This window comes from Cavia porcellus, unplaced genomic scaffold (assembly GCF_034190915.1).
Source record: "Cavia porcellus strain 051 isolate PalLab524CR breed Dunkin Hartley unplaced genomic scaffold, mCavPor4.1 scaffold_1, whole genome shotgun sequence".
NCBI lineage: Eukaryota > Metazoa > Chordata > Mammalia > Rodentia > Caviidae > Cavia > Cavia porcellus.
Genome location: NW_026947484.1, coordinates 56,185,042 through 56,204,996, shown reverse-complemented (window position 1 = coordinate 56,204,996; position 19,955 = coordinate 56,185,042). Strand labels below are relative to the sequence as shown.

General features: G+C 48.3%; 1 long non-coding RNA gene across 1 annotated transcript; it reads left to right on the top strand.

The window, feature by feature from the left end:
- The first annotated feature begins 17,261 nt into the window (after positions 1–17,261).
- On the top strand, positions 17,262–18,955 carry LOC134471154 (uncharacterized). Its single transcript, XR_010040463.1, has 4 exons — positions 17,262–17,836; positions 18,209–18,322; positions 18,462–18,550; positions 18,762–18,955. It is a non-coding gene; the product is annotated as an uncharacterized LOC134471154 (long non-coding RNA).
- The last annotated feature ends 1,000 nt before the right edge of the window (positions 18,956–19,955 follow it).

Genomic DNA, 19,955 nt, shown 5'->3' with positions numbered 1-19,955 from the left:
GTTCTAACTCTTGGTTTCTACATGTTCTAACCTGAAAAGGCTATTTTATTTTAAGTTCAAGGTTGAGTATTTAGCCGTGAGACTCATTCTATTAATGGGAAATTTTTTTTAATCCCTACGGGCAGCACAGCCTTTTGTGCCAGTGAAAAAATGAGGGGTGCATTACGGTGTTCGTATGGGAGAGTGAGGAGAACCCCGTAGGAAGGAGCGTCCTTGTGGGGCTCTTTCAAGAGCTGGCTGAGGACAATGGAATAGGCGTGCTCTGTGCGGTTCCGTGGTTCCGAGGCTTGGTGTAGGACAAACCTTCCCAGTTACAGAGCTCCCCGGCGAGAAAGTACCTAGCTGGCAATGTTTCCACCTAGGCTGAATGACAGTCTGGACCAGGATGCTTTCTCCCACCTAGCAGACCGTGGGCACCTTGAAGATTTTTTTATTTGTATCTCTTCTTTCACCATCCAAAAAATCCCGCCAGTACTAAGTACTCAGTAGAGATGAGTTGAGTGATTACAAGGAGAGGGATTTGTGACTTACACAAGAGGTTAAGTATGGCTCAAACTGTCCTGTCAACTGCACCCATGGCTCTGTGATAGAAGTGCATTAAAATTGTTAAAAGGAGAGTCACTGCATGTAAACTACAGTTTTCATATGGAAAATGTCTTTGATAATTTAACCAGAACTGTGTTGTGTTTCAATAATGGATTTTTTTTAATAACAAACAACAACAACAAAAAAATGGGGTTGGCACACAGTAGATCGCTTTGATATTTTTAATAGTTGAAGTCTGGATTTTATTTATTCCAGAGCCAACAATCTTGAATAGCATATTTTCCATGTTTCGAACTACGACACAGCATTTTCTGCATTGTTCCACGCCACATGTTCCTCTTGTCAAAAACCCTGTCGAATCCTGAGATTTCAGCCTGTCTCTTTCTATGGCCTGTGGCCTTTCCACTTTACTCTGAGTGGTCAAAGCATTTTGGTTTTGTAAGCCTCTCAGAAGCTTGAAAATATCTTGTCTCTCCCCTCAGCCCTTTTCATTTGCCAATGATTATTTTGTAAGGAAGGTTGAAATGAACGCAGCTGGCCTTGTGAAATGTTTAAACTTGCACAAACAACTGAATTTTTGTTCAACAAATAACTCTTCCCTCAGCCAAAATTGCTTTGGACTTTGTCATTATGATACTGTTCAACTTCAGCAATCACGTTTGTAAGTTAGATGAGCCAAAATAAAGGACCATTAGGTTGATACAAAGTTACATACCTATCAACTGGTAAGAGTTTTACAGTTATTGTCAGCTTTATCCACAGCATGTACTATATTCACTTTAATTGGAGTTTTGAAAGATATATTAGAGATGAAATCATGTAGTGGTTTAAGGACATTGTATTTAATGCTAAAAGATCATTACTGCTAGGTTAGTTTCCATGTACACAACTGAAGAAAATCATGCAGTTTTTTTGGCAGGGAGTGGGAGGTACTGGGAATTGAACTCAGGACCTTACATTTGCCAGGCAGTGCTTAAGCCACCGAGCTATATCCACAGCCAGAAAAGCATTTGATATTTGCCCATTTTAGATCTCATCTGAGGGAAGCAAGCCAGTTTCTTTCTTAGACTTTATTCTAACCCAGCGAGAGTCTCTTTTCAGACTCCTTATGTGAGTTATGAAAAGCTTCTCGATATTACTGTTTCTTAGGACGAGACAAGTAATGAGACTGAATCTGGTTCTGCACATTCCCTTGTATACCCACGACGGGATCCATGTACCACGGTCTGGTGTTCTTACAAATGTCCGCGTAAACATAAAGGTCTTGTCCATCTGACACTGACCTGGGTCTGGCAGAGCCTGGCCATATCAGTGTCATAAAATCTGTACTCCAGTAATTGACATCATAAACCTCTCTCTGGGAGGGAGGCTGTTTTGCATCCTTGATCCACCCTTGAATTATGAGCACTATGAATGGATATGCATGCCACCCTCTTTGTTGAGCAGTGGCAGGTGCCTCCTAGCAGGTAAGTGGCTATGATTGGCAGCTGGATGGGCTGGCTGGTCACTCTTCGCTGCCATGTTTGATCTCTGTGACTATTAACATGAATTCATCCTAACTCTCCCTGTGATCCCTTTTCCCCCTCAAGTTGGTTCTAGAGGCAGCTAAAAGACACTGAGTCTTATAAGGACTTCTGGAACCCAGAGCTTGGATGCCAAGTTAAGCGACACCGTGGTAAAAGCCTTTAGCAGAAAGGTGCTCCTCCACTCAGCAGTCCCTCCCTAACCTCCACATCCCACCTGATGTGATCTTTGCAGCTATGCAGGGAGTTGCAGAAATAAAAAGAGGCCTGATTCCTTTTCACCAAAAAATACTCCCTTGAGGAAAACTAAATCAGATCTAAATGATTAAACTCTTCTTCTGGAAATAGAGACATCTGAAAACAGCCTGATGCTAATCACATGTGCCCTGCCCCTGCCAGACACGGACAGGAAGAAGTCACGGGCCTTGTGGTTGTGTCTACATGGCGAGCCCCATCTGGCAAGCCCCGATGGCTGTGCTCTGGAGGATGCCGGCCCTGTGGAGGAAAGATGAACGGGAAGTCTGCAAATCCGTTGTCCCTGGGCCTTGAACAAATCAACTTTAAGGCCAAGCACAGGATAGCTGAGAGGCTGTGGATAATGAGAGACCTAAACATGTATCAGGTTCACAAAATGGGCAAATACGATGCCTGGGGATGCATGATGGCGTGATAAAACTGACAGGGAGTGATTATTACTGTCCACGAGGAAGCACAGAGAAGCATTTGGGGAGAATGGACATATGTGAGATATGGGTGGAGCACACAGGTAGAATATTCTAAGGCCCTGACAAAGGTCTGTATTTCGAGTTAGAGGTGGTTGCCAGATATCTGGTCACTAAACCATACATATACTTTGTGAGAGAGAGAGAGAAAAAAAAAAAAAACAGTTCTCAGCACACCCAAAATATGTTCAAAAGCCAAAAACTTCAAGGAGCCCCCAGGGTGTGTACTAAATGTATATATGTGTCATTGGTGATATCTTAGCTGCCCCTAAATGAAACTCCTTCCGTGTAAAGAAGGGATTTTTGAATTGCTGTACTCCAGGTGCAGATGCTGTGTTCCTGGATGGTGTGTATGTGCTTGTGTGTGTGTGTGTCTTGTGCATATATCCCCGGGTAGAATGAAGCCCATGCATTTAAAAAATCGAGTGGACCTTATGCAAAGTTTTGATTACAGTTGGCTGGGTGTTTATGTCTCTACTATCAGACTATTCCTTGCTGTCCCCTTCCTTCAGTCAGAAAGGTGAGGAAAAATATTAATATGTAAAAAGCAGGTCAACATCAACAGATTGAAGGGGAGCTCAAAGTCTCATCAACAGTGGAAGGTTTTTTTTGTTTTTTAAGATTAGTTAAACTCTGCTGGCTTAAGATGGCCTCAGATAATCTATTGTTTCTTCATTGTTCCTATTTTTTTTTAATGTGTGCTCTTTTAAAAAACACATTGACACAATGCCTGAACTCTCAACATAGCAATGGGATGAGATGGCCGGGCCTCATCAACTTGCTATTTTATACTGGGCGGGAGAGCGTGGGGATATCTTCCAACTCAGAGATTTCATCATATGCTCATGTCTCCATCTAGTTTATAAGAAATAAGGTCACCCCCAGCACGGCGTCCTCACCATCCATTTCCAAAGAGCTCGATAATCCACCCCTCCCTTGCCTCTCTGGCCTCTGCTCCATGTGAAACAAAGCACAAAAGCTTTTTTTGCCCAAACAGATACACCCATTTACTCACATAGCCAGCCTAGGAGACACGAAAATATCCTTAGACGGGCGGGTAAATACAGGGAGAAATGCTCCACATCACAGTGGGTCCTAGGAAGCAGAGGGAGACGTTTCTCAAGTGGGGAGGAGATGGAGAGATGAGGGAGAGCAGGGGAAATTGAGATGTGCTATGCCCATGAGCCAGTTCCACACAGGTAACAGGAACACTACATCTTGCAAAAATGGATGAATACAAAAATAAATAAACTTGATTGTGGGCAAAAAAAATGAAGAGTGGGCAGTGGGAAGCTGAAGAGAGACTAAACCAGTAGGAAAAGGTGGGAGAGAATAGACTCACCCTCTGGCCTGAGTAGGGGTAGGCGGTGGTGTCCCTGAGTAGATAGAGGTGTCATAAAGAGACTGCATGGGAAGTTTGTTCCACTTGAGGTTTGGTTTGGTTTGGTTTGGTTTTTGAGATGGGGTCTTATATAGTTCAGTCTGGTCCTGAAGTCACTATGTAGCCCGGGCTGGCCTGGAACTCATGGTGATCTTCTTGCCTCAGCTTCCTGAATGCTGGGAATTCAGGCATGCACCACCACAGCTGGCTTTCTACTTATGTCTTAAAATACTTTTTTCTTGTTAGAAAATAATTGTTGAGACATTTTATGAGCGTCACACTGTGGTAGTCTTTATGGTGAATAGAAAATATCTACAGTTATTTATAATTAAGTTATCTATAATCCAGGAGCAAGATGAACACACATGAAGCTGCTGTATAAGAGTGCACACACACAGAGATACAGAAAATATTTGGTTTCTACAGTATCTCAGCCACATTAGAAACATCCTATTTAGACCCAACAACCATACCATAGCATTGGGCTTTCTTCATTCCTTCCTATGGATGGAGACTCCAAAACCCACAAAGGGCAAATCTTCCTAACCTCACACTTGGAAAGTGGCAGATATGGGACTCAATTCTACATGTGTCTGTTTTGTTCATTTTACATGTGTCTGAAAATTTCAGTTTTTTCTTGTCCAAAATCCCCTGAAGTGCTTCGAGTTGACTGGGCTATTTGGGGAGAGATTTTTCTCCAAGTGATGACTCAGGAATCCAGGCCCACCTCAAAATTTTTGCATCCAAAATCATCAAAGAGTGACATGTAATGGCACCCAGATACAATAACATCCCTACCCAGAAGTAATACAAATCTCTGTCTTATATTGTCCGTGTTATGGTTTACATCTGAATGTCTTCCCCAAAGCCTCATAGGTGTTTATAGATGGGGGTTTGGGGAGATGACAGGATCATGGGGGTGATACTTATTGAAGGATTAGTCCACGGAGGAGTTATAGCTAATTGTGATTTGGGAGGTGATGCTCCGTGGGAGGAGCTGGGTCACTGTGGGCATGGCTTGGAAGGGTGTATGTCCCTCCTCCTCCCTTGATCTCTCTATGCTGCCATTCCTCCTCTGCCATGCCCCTCTGCCATGCCATCCTGCCTTGGAGGCCAGGGATACCACTTTGTACCCTGTGTTCTGTTCTATTCTTCTCTGCATTCTGTTCTGCTCTCCTGTTCTGTTCTGTAGTGCCCAGGTTGGGGATTGTAAGTGATGTGTTTGGAAGGCACCTCTCCAGAAATGTGCCAAAGATGGAGAATCCAATATCCTCCATCTCCAGTCTCTCTACTATTGGGCTTTTCATAACCCCAAAGTAGTTCTCAATTCCCCAAGTCATGTAATGTATCTTCTGTGAAAGAAGTGCTGCCTTTTGGAGCAGTGTTATACAGTGGTGAAGCACCCTTCCTATGAGTGGTGTTGGTGGCAGAGACAGAGTGGACTTGGCCAGCTGGCAGGCTTGGTGTAGAGAGGATGCAGGGTCATGAGGTTGTGGCTGTGGGGTAGGGGCCATAGACCATGGTCACATGTAAGAAACCAGTCCTGTAGGGCCCAGAAAGGTGGCATTGCGGGGTGGAAGGGAAAGATGCATGGTGAAGAGGTCCTGTCCTTACCTTGCTGTGCAGTGGCCTCGAGAAAGATCTTTCTGGATTTCCGGTTTTCCTCCTTTACCTAACACACAGCTGCCAAGGAGATGGGATGACAGAGGAGATGCTGAAAGACACAAAGGGCACACACAGGACAGTGTTGACAAAAGGGAAAACAAAGCCACTGTGGTACCCAGTGAGGCCACCACATGAGCTGCTTTGCCTGCAAGCCCTGGGGTCCCCCTATCAGGAGCCTCTCCACACCCTTAGCACCTGCTTTCCCAAATGCTTCCTCCCATCTGCCTGACCTGTTACACAGGGAACCCATTTTGCTTCTCATGAGACAGTGTTTTCCAGTCACCAATCAGAGCTGCATTCTAGAATCACTAATTTTATGTAAGCACATGAGCTGTTGTTTTGTGAAAAGAGGTGACAATCGTGAACTTTGTTTCATGAAAAAAGGTGACAATTGGAGCTGTAGGATCTAAGGTGACCATTGACCAGAGTGAGGGTCACAGGATGACTGGGCCTGGCTGTGCCTCAGTGGGCGGATCTATGAGGACCCAGTGGTCCTGCTTGTCCTGAATGCTGCCCTGGGCCGTCTTCTCCCTCTCCGGCTCCACAGCAGCCCCTCTTCCCCCCAGCTATTGGAGTCTATCGCAATCCAAGCCCCAGTGGCTTGGCCCAAGTCATTCTCTGTTGTGGATTCTGTAGGGGCCCAGAGCAGTTCCCAGGAAGACTTAAATTCTCAGTGCTGAAGACATGCAGGGGCTTCTTCCCGCCCTGGCTGAGCTCATCCATGTCGTCCCCTTTTCAGAGGGAAGACACATGGCCCTGAGCTCCAGAGTTCCTCAAGTCCTGCAGTGAACCCTCAGGCTCACTCGGTGTTTGTACGCAGTAAAGAACTTGCTGTTTTGCAAAGCTCTGTCCTTCAGGCCTCTTCCCAAGACAGTGGATGACACACACCCAAGGTGACCCAGGGCCTGGCTGCTGTGCACTCCCAGGGAGAGAGGCCCTCCCAGAAGGCAGGCCATGCCCTCTCTGCCCTTTCTCCCAGCCCCTGCCCCAGGGAGCACGGGGCAGGGATGGGGTGGTCCAGGGCTGCAGGCTGCCAGCTCTGGGTGAGCCCTCATCACCCACCCACCCACACTGCCCTCCCTCCCCCCATTTGCAGCTGAAGCCAGAGGGTCTCAGGAGGACAGCGCAGCAAATTGGGTCAGACTTCTGTGCAGGCTGGGAGATTCCTTGGAGGGACTTGAATGTGTCAACTGCTAAATAATTCCACTACTTCTCCCAGTTCCCAGGGCACCGCCCATCCCTCTGGGAGCTCTGGCTGCCAAGGAGCTCGGCTCTGTCCTCTGGCCTCTCGGGCACACGTGCTTACTGGTAATGAGCATATTTTATGGGGCCCTTACCATGCGCCAGGCGGCCTGCTGACTGCTTCACAAATGCTGCGCTGGTTTGGAAGACAGAATGCAGCCCCTAAATGCCTGGGCCCCTGCGTTATGTCTGTTGAGCACGCCAAGCCCCCAGCAGAGCCTCTGCAGTTCAGAGGGTCAGCCCAGAGGGGTGTTGCTGGAAGGCGCTGAACACAGAGCCTGGCTTCTAGCAAGGAGCCTTGGACTTTCTGTGACAACTGCCCCTTGTCACAAAGTCCATCACTAGGTGCATAGCCCAGCAGTGAGGCTGAGGACCCCCATTCAAGGCAGTCTCTGTTTAATGCAGGATCCAGGCCTTCCAACCTGGCCTCTCTAGCCCACAGGGCCAAAGCACTGTGGGTGCCAGATGGTTTCCCACTGTGCTCCGGTGTCCTGTCTCCATGTCGCCTCCTCTCGGGACACTTGGCTGTCAAACACCAGGTGCCAATCCCAGGCCAGCCATGCATACACAGTGCCCTGAGTTCCTGACTCAGTTTCTACCATGTCTTTCATTGAGCAATGGGTCTAATGCTCTGTGTGCAGAGCCCACCTTTCCATTCATAACACCAACCCTATTTCTGGGATGGCGGGCATGTTTTTCAGGGAGTCTCCCCACCCCATCCCCAGCTTATTAGCTGTGGCAGTCTGTAGGACTTCCTCTTTGCATTATTAGTTCCATTCTGTAAATGAAAAATAAAGCATGATGCTGAGAGAGGCATTCAAAGTCACAGAGCTAATTCATGGTAGAACCGGGGTGCAACCCCACCACCCTGAGTGTGTTCTCCACAGCTTGGCTCCAACTTGCAAGAGTGTCCTTGGTTGGTGTGGGCATCTGAGATGAAGTCAAGGGAGGAAGTCCTTGAGGGAAGCCAGTATGTGTCCCTGTGATGCCACTGGGCCAAGCTGAACACCTTTATCTGGACCTTAATGAAGCAGATGAGCACCTGTAACCATTAACCATGCTGTGCTAGTGGGAGTAAAATACCGAATACTCAGCAGATTAGTTAAGCATAATTCTGGGCGTGTCTGTGGTTGATTGACATCGAGACCAGCAAACTGAAGGGAGAAGACCCACCCCAGATGTAGACAGCACCAACCAATAGGTTTGTGACTTGGAAGGAATAAAAAGGGAAAGAAGGAAATGTTCCTGTTCTGAAGAGCTCTAGTCTTCTTGTGTGTGTGCATCCTTTGCTGCCCTGGTCTCTGGTCATTGGTCTCCAGGACTCCACTTTCTTTAATCTTCCAATACTGGAGACTCCTGCAGAGATTCTCCAGGCCTACAACCTTGGACTGCCGCCACATCCTTGGTCCCTCTTATTGTGCGACTTCCATCTTCTCAGGTTGTGCAGTTACTAGATCCCCCAGCTCTCCAGCACACAGCAAGCACTGTGGCTCACCAGCCTCTGATGCTGGGGACCTGCATAGCCAACCACCTCATAATGATACACACACATTTGCTATTGATTCTGTTCCCTAGAGAACCCAAATCTAATACTCAAATTGTTAGTGAGCAGCCAGAAGGTGTCTTGCCCCACATGGGGGCAGCGGTTGAGTATGAGAGTTGGCCTGGGACCGTTGGCCAGGTCTGGCATTCTTACCAGGCTTGAATTTAAAAGGCCCAGAAAATCCACAGGTATGGAGCCAGCCATAGACCTCTGTCCACTCCTACATTGTTTTCCAGCCTCGGGTTCAGTGCCCACCTCCTTGGCTGTAATTGCCTCTAACATGGGACTGTTGCTCTGTGGACCGAAACCCTGAGAAGCAGGGCTCTTTCTGGTCTCACTCGAAAGTCATCCGGATCATAAACTTGATTTTTCCAGCACCAACCCCAATCGTCCCTTCTATCCCAGGGAAGGCCCACCACAGGGAGCCACTGTCTGCTCCAAACCAGAAGTTCAGATGGAAAATATTCGAACAGAAGCTAGATGTGAGTCCTAGTTAAGAGCCAAGCAGCTGATGGAGAAATCAGAGTGCCGAGGCTGCAAGCACAGACACGGAGGAGCAGGTGGTGTGGAGAGAGACCCATATTCCGGGTGAGTGCTGGAGGAATGTTAACAGGAAGTAAGCGGCGAGACACGAAGCCAAAACAAACATGGGCTCCAGCGCTGCCCATCTGGCCTCTCCATAAGGAGCCCCGCCAAAACAGAGCCCAGCAGCGCAGCGAGGGGAGGAGCAGAGTTCTCAGCGCCTTGCTTAGCAGCCAATGACAAGGGGCAGCGGCACCCATGTGCATTCTGGGCTTTTCTTCTTACTCAGATGTGGGTGGGCAGTCTGTGCCTTAGATCTAGTGTGGCAGGTTCAAATCCCATCACCACTCTTCTCTCACCCCACCCAGCCCATAGACATAAGAAGCTCTCCCTGTGATTTCTATGAACTCCGGAGGCCGCAGTCATCATCTCTACTGGCTTCTCTGCTTCGCCTTCCGGTGCGGTATATCTAGTACCCAGCATAGGCGCCAAATTTACCCAGACACAAAACATAAAGACTTCCTTCAGTGTCCGCACACCTCTGCCCTGCTCGCTTGCAAAGTCGACCTCAAAGGTTTTGGGGTTGAGGAGAAGGAGAAGAAATCATCAAGATGGTACAGAGCAGCAGTAGAGACATTGACATTTTCCTTTCAAGACACCAGTTTGCTGGAGAGCTTTTTCGAGGTGTGAGCACTTCGCTGCTGCATGTGACCACGTGCTGTCTTCCATGAGTGCGGGTGGGTGTCAGAGCTGGCGTACATTGAGAAATGTGAGGAAGACATGCACACGAGTAATTCATTTAACCCCCAAATTACTGTCACTTTATAGCCTAGGAAGTGCTGTACAGACTGAGAGGTAAAGTCACTTCTTCAAGGGTGCACTGCTAATGAAAAAGGGCTGAGATTTGAGGCTGAGCAGTATGACTTCAGAAGCACAGAACCTGCAGTGCCTGTCCAGGTCCCCAGCTGGGCCATCTGTGCAAGAAGTGGAGCTGGAGGGACAGGTGAGGGCCACACAGTACCAGGAGATCGGGAATGAACTACCATAAGGTACCTGCCAACAGCATCATTCAAAAACTGGGTGTATAAAGATCTAAACTCAAATCTAAGCCATGTGACCTACAGAAAACCTGAGGGTTTTCATGAAGTTGGATAGGGGAGATTTCTTGCATTTAGGCACCAAATGCATTCACAATACAGGGAAAGACCGATAGGTTTAACTGTTTTAGGGTTAGACATTTCTGTTCATCAAAAGACAGCAGAAAGAGGGCAGAAAGGAAAACATCAATCCAAGAAGGTGTTTGCCACACATGACAGACAGAGGACTTGTTACCTGAATATGTAAAGGGTGTCTGTGAATCAATAAGAAAAGGACACTCACAAGAAATGAAAATTTAGGGCTATATAGAACTGTGTACACAATTATTCATGTAGCCTTGAGGAATAGCCAAAATGTGGGAGCAACCCCAGTGTTCACCATACGATGGAATACTAGGAATGTATAAATAAAATTAGTTCACTGTACAATGGAATTTTTTTTTTTTTTTTTTGAGGCAGGGTCTTGCTATGTAGCCCGGGCTGGCTTTGAACTCACTGTAACACGGGTTGGCCTCAGACTTGCAGTGATCCTCCTGCCTCAGCCTTCTAAGTGCTAGGATTTTGGGCATGTGCCACCATGCCTGGCACATGATGGAATATTTTTGCAAAAAAAAATAATATAATGATGAAACAGGTTACAATACCAATGTATGAACCTAAAACTATGCCAAGTAAAAGAAGCCACTCTTAAAGGAGGGCACAGTGTGTGAATTCTTCTCTAGGAGAAGTCCAGAACAGGAAAGTGCAGCTAGAGAGTGGATTAGTGGTGGCTGAGGGAGGGCTGCAGTGATGGGGGAGTTGAGCCAGCTGAGGGTTGCAGGGTTTCCCTCCGGGATGGTGACCATGTACAATGACGTGAGTGGGTGAATAGCCCTTGAAGCGCACCTCATAAGCAGAGGACACAAAGCCCTGCACAATCCGGGGGTCGACGTCGTGAAGACGTTAATAAAGGGACTATTTGCAAAGGTGCAGTGATGTAAGACACACAGATGCAAAGCCCTGGGGCTCACCGTGGGAACCCCTTCCCCATGTGGAGGCTGAGTCGGCGAGGGGAGGAAGGAGGAACCCAGAGCCCCCCGAGAAGTGTGCACAGCTGCTGCTAGACCATGAGGCAGCCAGGGGAACCAGGGCAACAAAACACCAAACTCTTTTTTTTCCCAGTGCCCCAGTCTCCTATGACTGCCTCCCATTTCCTGAACCTCAGTAAAAGCTGGAGACAAGGTAGGCTAGTGATATGGCTCATAAAGGAACTCAAAGAGCAGGGCACAGTGGTGCTCACCTGTAATCCCAGAACTGTGGGAGGCCGAGGCAGGAGGGCAGCCTCCTGAGCCCAGCCTGGGCAACTTCGCGAGTTGGAGAGACCCTGTCTCAAAAAAAAATTTAAAAAAGAAAAGAGCTAAGGTTATAGCTCAGTGATAAAGCCTTGGATTCAACTCCTGAGTACAATCAAACAATCAATTAATGAAAAAGTAGACATGGAGTGGGGTGGGTCAGTGAACCTTGCTGTGTTCCTTCCTTCAAGGGCCCCACAGTGAACCAGGCCCAGCTCCCCACAGGGTAGGGGCGAGTCCCACACATGCCACACTCGGGGGAGAGGAGGAGTGTGAGTCTGTGACTGTGGCGTCAGGATTGGGCTGAAATCCTTTACCTTGCTTAGGAGGACACAGGAGGTAATGTGACGGCGTGGAGCATTCACAGCTGTGAAAATTCTGTGCAGAGAGAAGAAGGATCATGATAATTAGGGTAATGATACCTTAAGGTGAGACACACAGAGATAGAAACAGAGCAGAGACAGAGTCAGAGACAAGGAAACATGCAGAGAAAGAGACATAGAGAGAGATAGAACTAGACAGAGAGAGAGAGGGAGACAGAAACAGAGACAGACAGAGACAGAGATGGAGGCAGAGGCAGAGACAGAGAGAGATAGAGACAGAAAAAGAGATAGAGACAGAGGTGGAGACAGAGGCAGAGGGACACAGCTGGAGAGAGATGACGGGACATATCGGGACATATCGTTGTATGTGAGAGGCACCGCTGGGCGGGAGGCAGGCGGTCTCCGGCCTTCCATGTGTTGTACTCCTGCACCTGGCTGTGACACAGATGTTTTCTCTATGTGTACTCATTAAAAGTGTCTTTTATCCACAGAGAAGATAAAGCATGTCATATTTAACACATCTAATATCGTAAAGTATTTAATAACCAAAGTAGAATGGAGAACACATCGATACGGGTTCACGCGTTCGCTAGGTTTGTGGCTATTTTATGTGCGGTGTATTTGCCATTGCACCACATTCACGAATCTCCTTCATTAACTGGGAGCCTAAGGTTTCCCCAGGGCGGAGGGGATGTGAAAATAACAGTGCTGTGTGACACCTGTGCCCGACTGCCCGTGACAATCCCAGTCATTAGGCCTCCTCGGGGTGCCACCGAGCCCCAGTCCATGTGGCCTCTGTGCCATCATTTCCTGCTGTACACACGTGGCAGCTCTTTATACCTCGAGGTATTGGGTCCACCTCCCCAGCCCCGACCCCGAAGGCAGAGACCATGCTCCTTGGTGACCTCACTGCTCTGGGCCAGCCGGAGCCCCACCTGGTACCAGGAAGCTGCAGAAACATGTATCAAAGGGAAAACGAGCTGAAGAATGCATGAATGAACAAGCGACTTTCTGTCCTGCTCCCCTTTGCAAATGAGTCCCTGTCCTCTAGAAACAGCCTCCCAACCCTGGGTGTCCAGGGAAAGGCTGGTGACCAGCGACCCTGGGGACGGGATCCCTGGGCTGCGTGGGGTGGGGACAGACAGACTTGAAAGCCCCTTCCGCTCCCGGGATACTGGGATTTGGTTACCTGCCCAGGGTAGGACTCCAGACAGAGACAGTGTGCGATTAACAGGGACCAGTAGATGGAGGGAGGGGAGGAGAGAGAAGAGGAGGGGATGAGAAAAGTGAGATGTTTATGGACACGCACCAGCTCTGAGGATGGTAATCATCATACACTACGAATACATAAGAATAAAAATGTCAAAGAGGGGCCAGGGTACAGCTGAGCGGCACAAGCGCCTGCACGGAAAGGGCAAGGTCCTGAGTTCAATCGTTGGCAACAACAAAAAAATTACAAAGAGTCGTTGAAGAGTTTTTGGGAGGCACTGCCCTTCCTACTGGATAAACAACCTTTTCCTGTTATTTATTTGTTTATTCACTTCTCTGGTCATACAAATAAAAAAGCTTTATTTGTGACCAAAACAAAACAAGACAAAATTAAAAAACTAGAATTTAAACTTCTTAAGGGCACTTAAAGATAGTCCCAAAATTTAGAAAGGCTGCTTTTTTTTTTTTTTTTTTTTGTCTTTTTCCTTTTTACCGGTACCGGGGATTGAACTCACGACTGCCTGCTTGTAAGGCAGGCACTTATGCCGCTGAGCTAAATCCCCAGCCCCCTAGTAATTTGTCTTTTAAGATGAGGTGACGAACAAATGGCTCGTGCTTTTTACACTCTGACCTGAGAAGTTTCCAAAGACCAGAGAAGCCTCTCTGCCCCCAGCCCCCATTCACTGGAGTCATGAGCAAGTAACATTTCTTGTTAGAATACAAAGCAGGGGAAAATAGCTCACATGTTACATAAAATTATTTAGAAAATGAAAACAAAAACAAAAACTCTTCTGCAAAGAGACAGAATTGTGCGTAATGGAAAACTGAAAATTCTCCAATCTCAAAATGAGTCAGCAAATAACTTCCCCAGGACAATGACCAGGATGGTTACCTGGACATTGACCAGGGACCAGGACGGTGACCAAGACCAGGTGATCGGGGCATCCTGCTGCGTGGATAGACCTGCTTCCATGGGAACCCCGCTCCATCTCTTGGCTTGCAGGGAGGCTCTGTAGGTGACGGGTCTAGGTCTGTGCCTGTGGAAACATACTGGGAACAGAGCCGTGACACTCCCGGGTGATATTTACCCACGGGGAAGGATTCACACCCCTCGGAATGCGATTACATCAGGCCCCTTGGCCACCCAACCTCTTGGCCCCGCCTTTGCCACATGCTATAAGGCATTGTGTACAGCCTTCAGCTGGGAATTCTCCGACTACAGAGATCCATCCACACCTGCTGCCTGCTTCCCTCTGCCTAACCCTGCTGCTTTTCCCTCCCTGATCTTAGTTCCCCCTTGCCCCTAAGGAAGCCGGTTTTAGCCAGGATTCTTCATCTTCACAATGTGTTTTCTCAAAGACAGGAAATGGGGAAGCCAAAGAGGAGAAGGGAGGGCACGAGAGACCGGTGCTGCCTTCCAAGTGACCGTGGCATCTCCTGCTGCCTTCTTGCTGTGTTCCTTCCTTCAAGGGCCCCACAGTGAACCAGCCCCAGCTCCCCACAGGGTAGGAGTGAGTCCCACACATGCCACACTCGGGGGAGAGGAGGAGGAGTGTAAGTCTGTGAGTGTGGCGTCACCCACAATGTAACTCACCTATGTATGTGCCATGGACGAAACCAAATTCCCAGCAAAATTGGGCCACAGAGCATGAGTAGCCCAGGGTGTCAAAGTCCTGAGGCTTTGGCCGCGATCTAACCGGTGACTCTCCAGGGCCTTCCTTGTTTGTTGCCTCATTTAGTTCAAAATGCGTTTATCTGTCAAAGTGACATAACTGGTGAATACTGCCCAGTTTGCTACAGGGAGAAGGAGGCCAACTAGAGCTGAGGAGGTGGCTTCTTTCCTTTGTCTCCAGCCGAGGGCACAACAGACAAAGACACTGTTCCACTCGCCTGTCCCTGTCCCTGCCTCTGTGTCCCGGGGAAAGCTGTGCTCTCTGGGTCCCCGGGTGTGGGGCCAGAATCCTGGCTCCACCGAGTCATCGCATGGTCCCAGTGGGCTGAGCACCAACTGCATTTCCCTAGCGGGACCTCCAAGGAAGTCTAACTCGAATGTATGCTTTAGCAAGAAAAGCTGCTGGCAGCTGTGGTGCCTCGGGAGACACAGGAAGTCACCCGAGTGAATCTGACCATCCTCATGCTCCCAGTAACCCTCTAATGGTCTCAGTCACACTCCCGTGGCTGCTCCCCTGGGAGAAAAGTGTGTCACACAGGTCAGGTCCGGAAATCTGTGCTTTTGGCAGAGGTGAGCAGAATTAAAGATGCAGACGGTCCAGACAGCGATTCCCTGGACTCCAGGGCTCCAAAAGGAGGATGCAGGTAGCAGTCTGGTTCCAGAGTTCTAGCTGGGGCCAGAATCCTTCCTGCTAAACTGGCGGGGTGATGTGTTCGGGAGGCAATGACAACTCCTATACATAAAATTCAAGAGACCCTGTCTTGGTTACTTTTCTCTCATTGCTGCGACTAAATACCTGACACCAATAATGAAGGAAAGGTTTATTTAGCTTATAGTTTGTGGAAGTTTCAGTCCATAATCAGCTGGCTCCAAGTTAGGGTGACGTGGCACTGGGGCAACACTTCAAGGCAGCAGCCAGCAAAAGCAGCCAGAGCAAAAGATGGGGCAGAGCAAGCCTCTTCTCCTCCCTTATATCATACATTGGTCATCACCATCACCCACACCCCTTGGGTGCAGCACTCATAAAATCTCCTTGCCCTCCTCTTGCACAGGCTGAGGATATTTACAAAGTAAAGGACTCTGGCTCCCAGCTGAGTCTCTCAGTTAAATTTCTGAACAGCTCAAGTTGACATAACGTATCAACCATAACAGAACCTCACCTTGAAGGCTTGGGGGTCAGGAGTATGTAGTGCTCACAAGGGCCACTTCTCCTTGGGAACAAATATTCGGAGGATTCTGCAAACCCTGACTGGCGCTTGACAGCTAAACCAACCTGCTGCATTGTGACCAAAACACCACTTTCTCTAATTGGCGGTAGGGGGGAATCACCATGAAACAATTCAGCGGACCCAATAAAAGCGTAGGCACCATATGTGCCTCAGTGGGTTAAATGCATCACACGAGTGACTTTTTCCCACAGTCACCTAAATATTAACTCAGAAGATCTTTTTTAAAAAAACTGCACTTTTCTGCCAGTGGTGGAAGAATGGGAGACAGAAGCGTCCGGCATAGAACTCTTGACACTCCTCACTGTGAAGTACGTGTGCCCTCACCACACACCAGGCTCCACCGGCAGCCTGTGAAGCACTTCAGAGACAAAGCCACACCATCGCTACTAGTCCAGTGTGGATATTTTCTATCACGGAAAATCAAGGCCTGAAAAGATCAGACGCCAGACATCTGACAGCATGGAGGTACTTGTGGTTCGGTGAGTGTACAGGTTAGTTAATGGGCATAGGCTCAACCCTGAGGAGGCTACCATGATGGGGAACCAAAAGAGGAAGCAGGAGATGCTCGTGGACCCTTAAGACTGGTTTCTGGATCATCCAGTTCTTGCATGAATCAGTAGGGGCTCTTTGTCTCTGTCTCTGTCTCTGTCTCTGTCTCTGTCTCTGTCTCTCTCTCTCTCTGTCTCTCTGTCTCTCTGTCTCTCTCTCTCTCTCTCTCTCTCTCTCTCTCTCTCTGTTTATTCATTGCAGCCAAAAGGTTCTTGAATGGCACAATTGCTAACTCCCAACGAGCACTTAACCAAAATAATTCATTTTCACAGATTGTCTTAACCTTCGTGACAACCCCATGAGCTAAGGATGTTTATTTTTGATATATTTACATATTTGTTTCTTTATATTTGGTACTGGGGCTTGAACCCAAGTCTGCAGGCCTGCTAGGCAAGAGCTCTACCCCTGAACTACATCCCTAGCTCCAAGTTCCTTTTCCCAGATAAAAACAGCACTGAGGCTGAGAGAAGCTGCACAGCTTGGTAGTGTAGCTCAGTGCAAAGGCATGGCTTCTATCTCCGCTTCGGATAAAAAGTTTGGTTTGTTTTAGCTCAGCCCAACCTTAGTGCAGGAAGCCAATCAGGCGAGTGTGTTCTTGTGTAGCTCTAAATAACTGGGAGCCACATTCTGAATTCAGTGCTGAGCAGAATGTGGAACCCAGGACTCAGAACCACATCGCACCTCTCCACCCTGGAGTAGAAGTCATCGTGTTCTTTGTGTAGCTGGATTCCCGCTGTGGATGGAGCTGGGATTTTGGGGCAAAGCCCCAAAGTGAGCCCAGTCCCATTCAGGAGGCCCTGAGACAATCACTGGGGTAGAGTTTGGACAACTCAGGAGTCTTGAGCCTTCTGACTACCAAATATGGGCTAAAAGCATCTCAAAGGATCATCTAGTCGGATGGACCTATAATGCTTGAACTGTCCCCATCTCTCATCTTGGTGCCAAAATCAAGGTTCACCCCAAGCGTGGCCCCTAAACCTTTACAAGGAGCTCCCGTTAACCCTAGGCAACTCACAATTTTGACAGCCAAATACTTAAGGAGCCTGTCCCTGCGTTTCAGCGCCTTCCAGCAAGTCAAGTGGTCACATGTCTGAGGGTGAATGGTCCTCCGAAGATTCCTCCAGCATAATCCCAGCAATCCTAGCCATTAAACACCTAGCTATCCTCTGAACACCTGCATTGGATCTCTGACCCCTAAACAAGCACAATTCTCAGTGCTCCCTCCATCCAGGGAAGGGGACCAACACCATAAATAACTCCCTCATTCTGGGACTCCGCTTCTGTGAGTGTTGCCCCATATTCTCATACTTCTAAGTCTTGTGATTTTTTTTGAGCTCATGATGAATCTATTTCCCAGGAAAACTTCTGGACAGACATTCCCCCAGCCATTGATTATTAAATTCTACTCAACTGCCTAGCTACGGTCATTGTGACCTAACGAGAAACACACACTTACTTGGTCTTTCCCCAACTTCCTGGCACAGAGCTCCTAAAAGCCTTGCGATTTTTGAGGTGCTGTCCTTTCATGCGCTAAAGAGCTGTCCAGTGGCCAGGGCCTTTTGGACTGTCTCAAGATGGGATCTGGCTGCCAGGGAGAATCAGCAGGTGATTAGAGGGTTGGAACTTCAACCCTTCCCCTCCCCTGTCTTCCCAGGAGAAAGGAGGGACTGGAGATCAAGTCAGTCAGCCCTGGTCTATGAGTTGGTGAATGGTGCCCATGCAGTAAAGCTTCCATAAACCCAGCCAGAGGAGGTCAGAGCACTCTCAGGTTGGTGAGCAAGAATGCACCCATGTGCCGGGGGGGGGGGGGCGGTGGAGCACCCCAAACCCAAGGGGGACCAAAGCACCAGTGCTTACACCCCTGCAGTGGGCTGTCTAGGGGGACTGAGGCTTTTATAACCTCCAAGGGCTGCACTGGCTGGGGCAGTCAGCGTCAGGACTGGGCTGGATTACAAAATGCTCTGCTGATGTCCACAGAGCATCAGAGAATTGGCTGGTAAGGAGAGAATCCCACACAGTGAGAGTTGGAGGTATTGGGGGAGTCAAGCATGGTGTGCCTTATCCTCCCAGCACTCTGGGAGGCTGAGGCAGGAGGATCTATCACAAGTTTGAGCCCAGCCTGGGTAACTGAAGGAGAACCTGCCTGGCAAAATAGAAAAGGGCTGTGGGTACAGAACAATGCAGAAGTCCTAGGGTTTAAATCCCAGTGCCACAAGAAGAAGAGGAAGGGATGGGGGAAGCAGAGGAACAATTCCAGTACAGCAGCCACTTGAGGAGAGTCACAGCAGAAGACAGAAGGACAGCAGAGGCCTTCCCCGGGCATGGACAAGACCAGAGGTAAGTTGAGTCACAGTGGCTATGCCACCAGACTTCCTGGTTACCCTGAGGGTCAGAGTCTGGATAGCGGGAGCCCTTGTCATGGAGCAGAGAGACCTGACTCGGTGAGGGACAGACTTGAACCGGAAGACTGAAGGGGAAAAGGTCATCACCTAAATGTTACCATAGTGACACACAAAGCCTACTCTCATAGTGCTAAGGATGATGTCATCACATCTACTGTGACTAGTGTGGTTCTACAGTTCTAAAAAAGCACAAAGTGTACATGGAAATATTCCTTAATGGTTGTAGCAATCAAGGTGCTGTTGGCGGCAAGTAACAAACCCTTCCCCAAAGGCAGCAGGGCTGATGTAACAAATAGATATAGTATTTCATGGTTATTGTCATGTGGTTATTTCATGGTGATTAGCTCATCGTGAAGTGACACAACTCTTCCCGAGCAGGCTAATTTGGCATCTCACTTAAATGATAGAGACCCTAGCTCCTTCCCTCCTTCCTGGGCAGGCTGACAATGTCAGCTGCACTTGGGTTTGTCCTCTGATGGTTGGATGGTCCCAGAAGCTCTAAATGGCATCTTCTCCTGCATCCAGAGTTGGGGAAGAGAGAACCATCCTTCCTTAAGGGCTCTCTTAAAAGTTCTTTCCCAGAACATTCACCTGCAACTTAGAGGCCAAAACTGTATCATATACCACTCCCAAAGCTACCAACAACAAAGGAAATTCTAATTCTCAGAACCAGCCCAGAGGAAAGGGACAAGCCAGGCCATCCTGAAGCATCCTCCTGATGTCAGACAAAGCCAGGGTTTGATTATCGGGAAGGAATTCGGGGGCTGGACTTAGGTGCAGGACCAGGGTTAGCAGCCAGAGTGACAGTGTTGGAACTACCTCCCAATGTAGGGTGCCTGATTTCTGTTACACTTGGCAGAAGTCTAACTTTTGACTCCTTGACAACAGGAACATAGCCTTATGCATCATGAAATTCCCCAGATGTGCTCAAAATGAAGTGGTTTTTGTACTTGAATGAGCAAAATGATTGCATATTTTTCCTTGTAATTCACTTCTGTT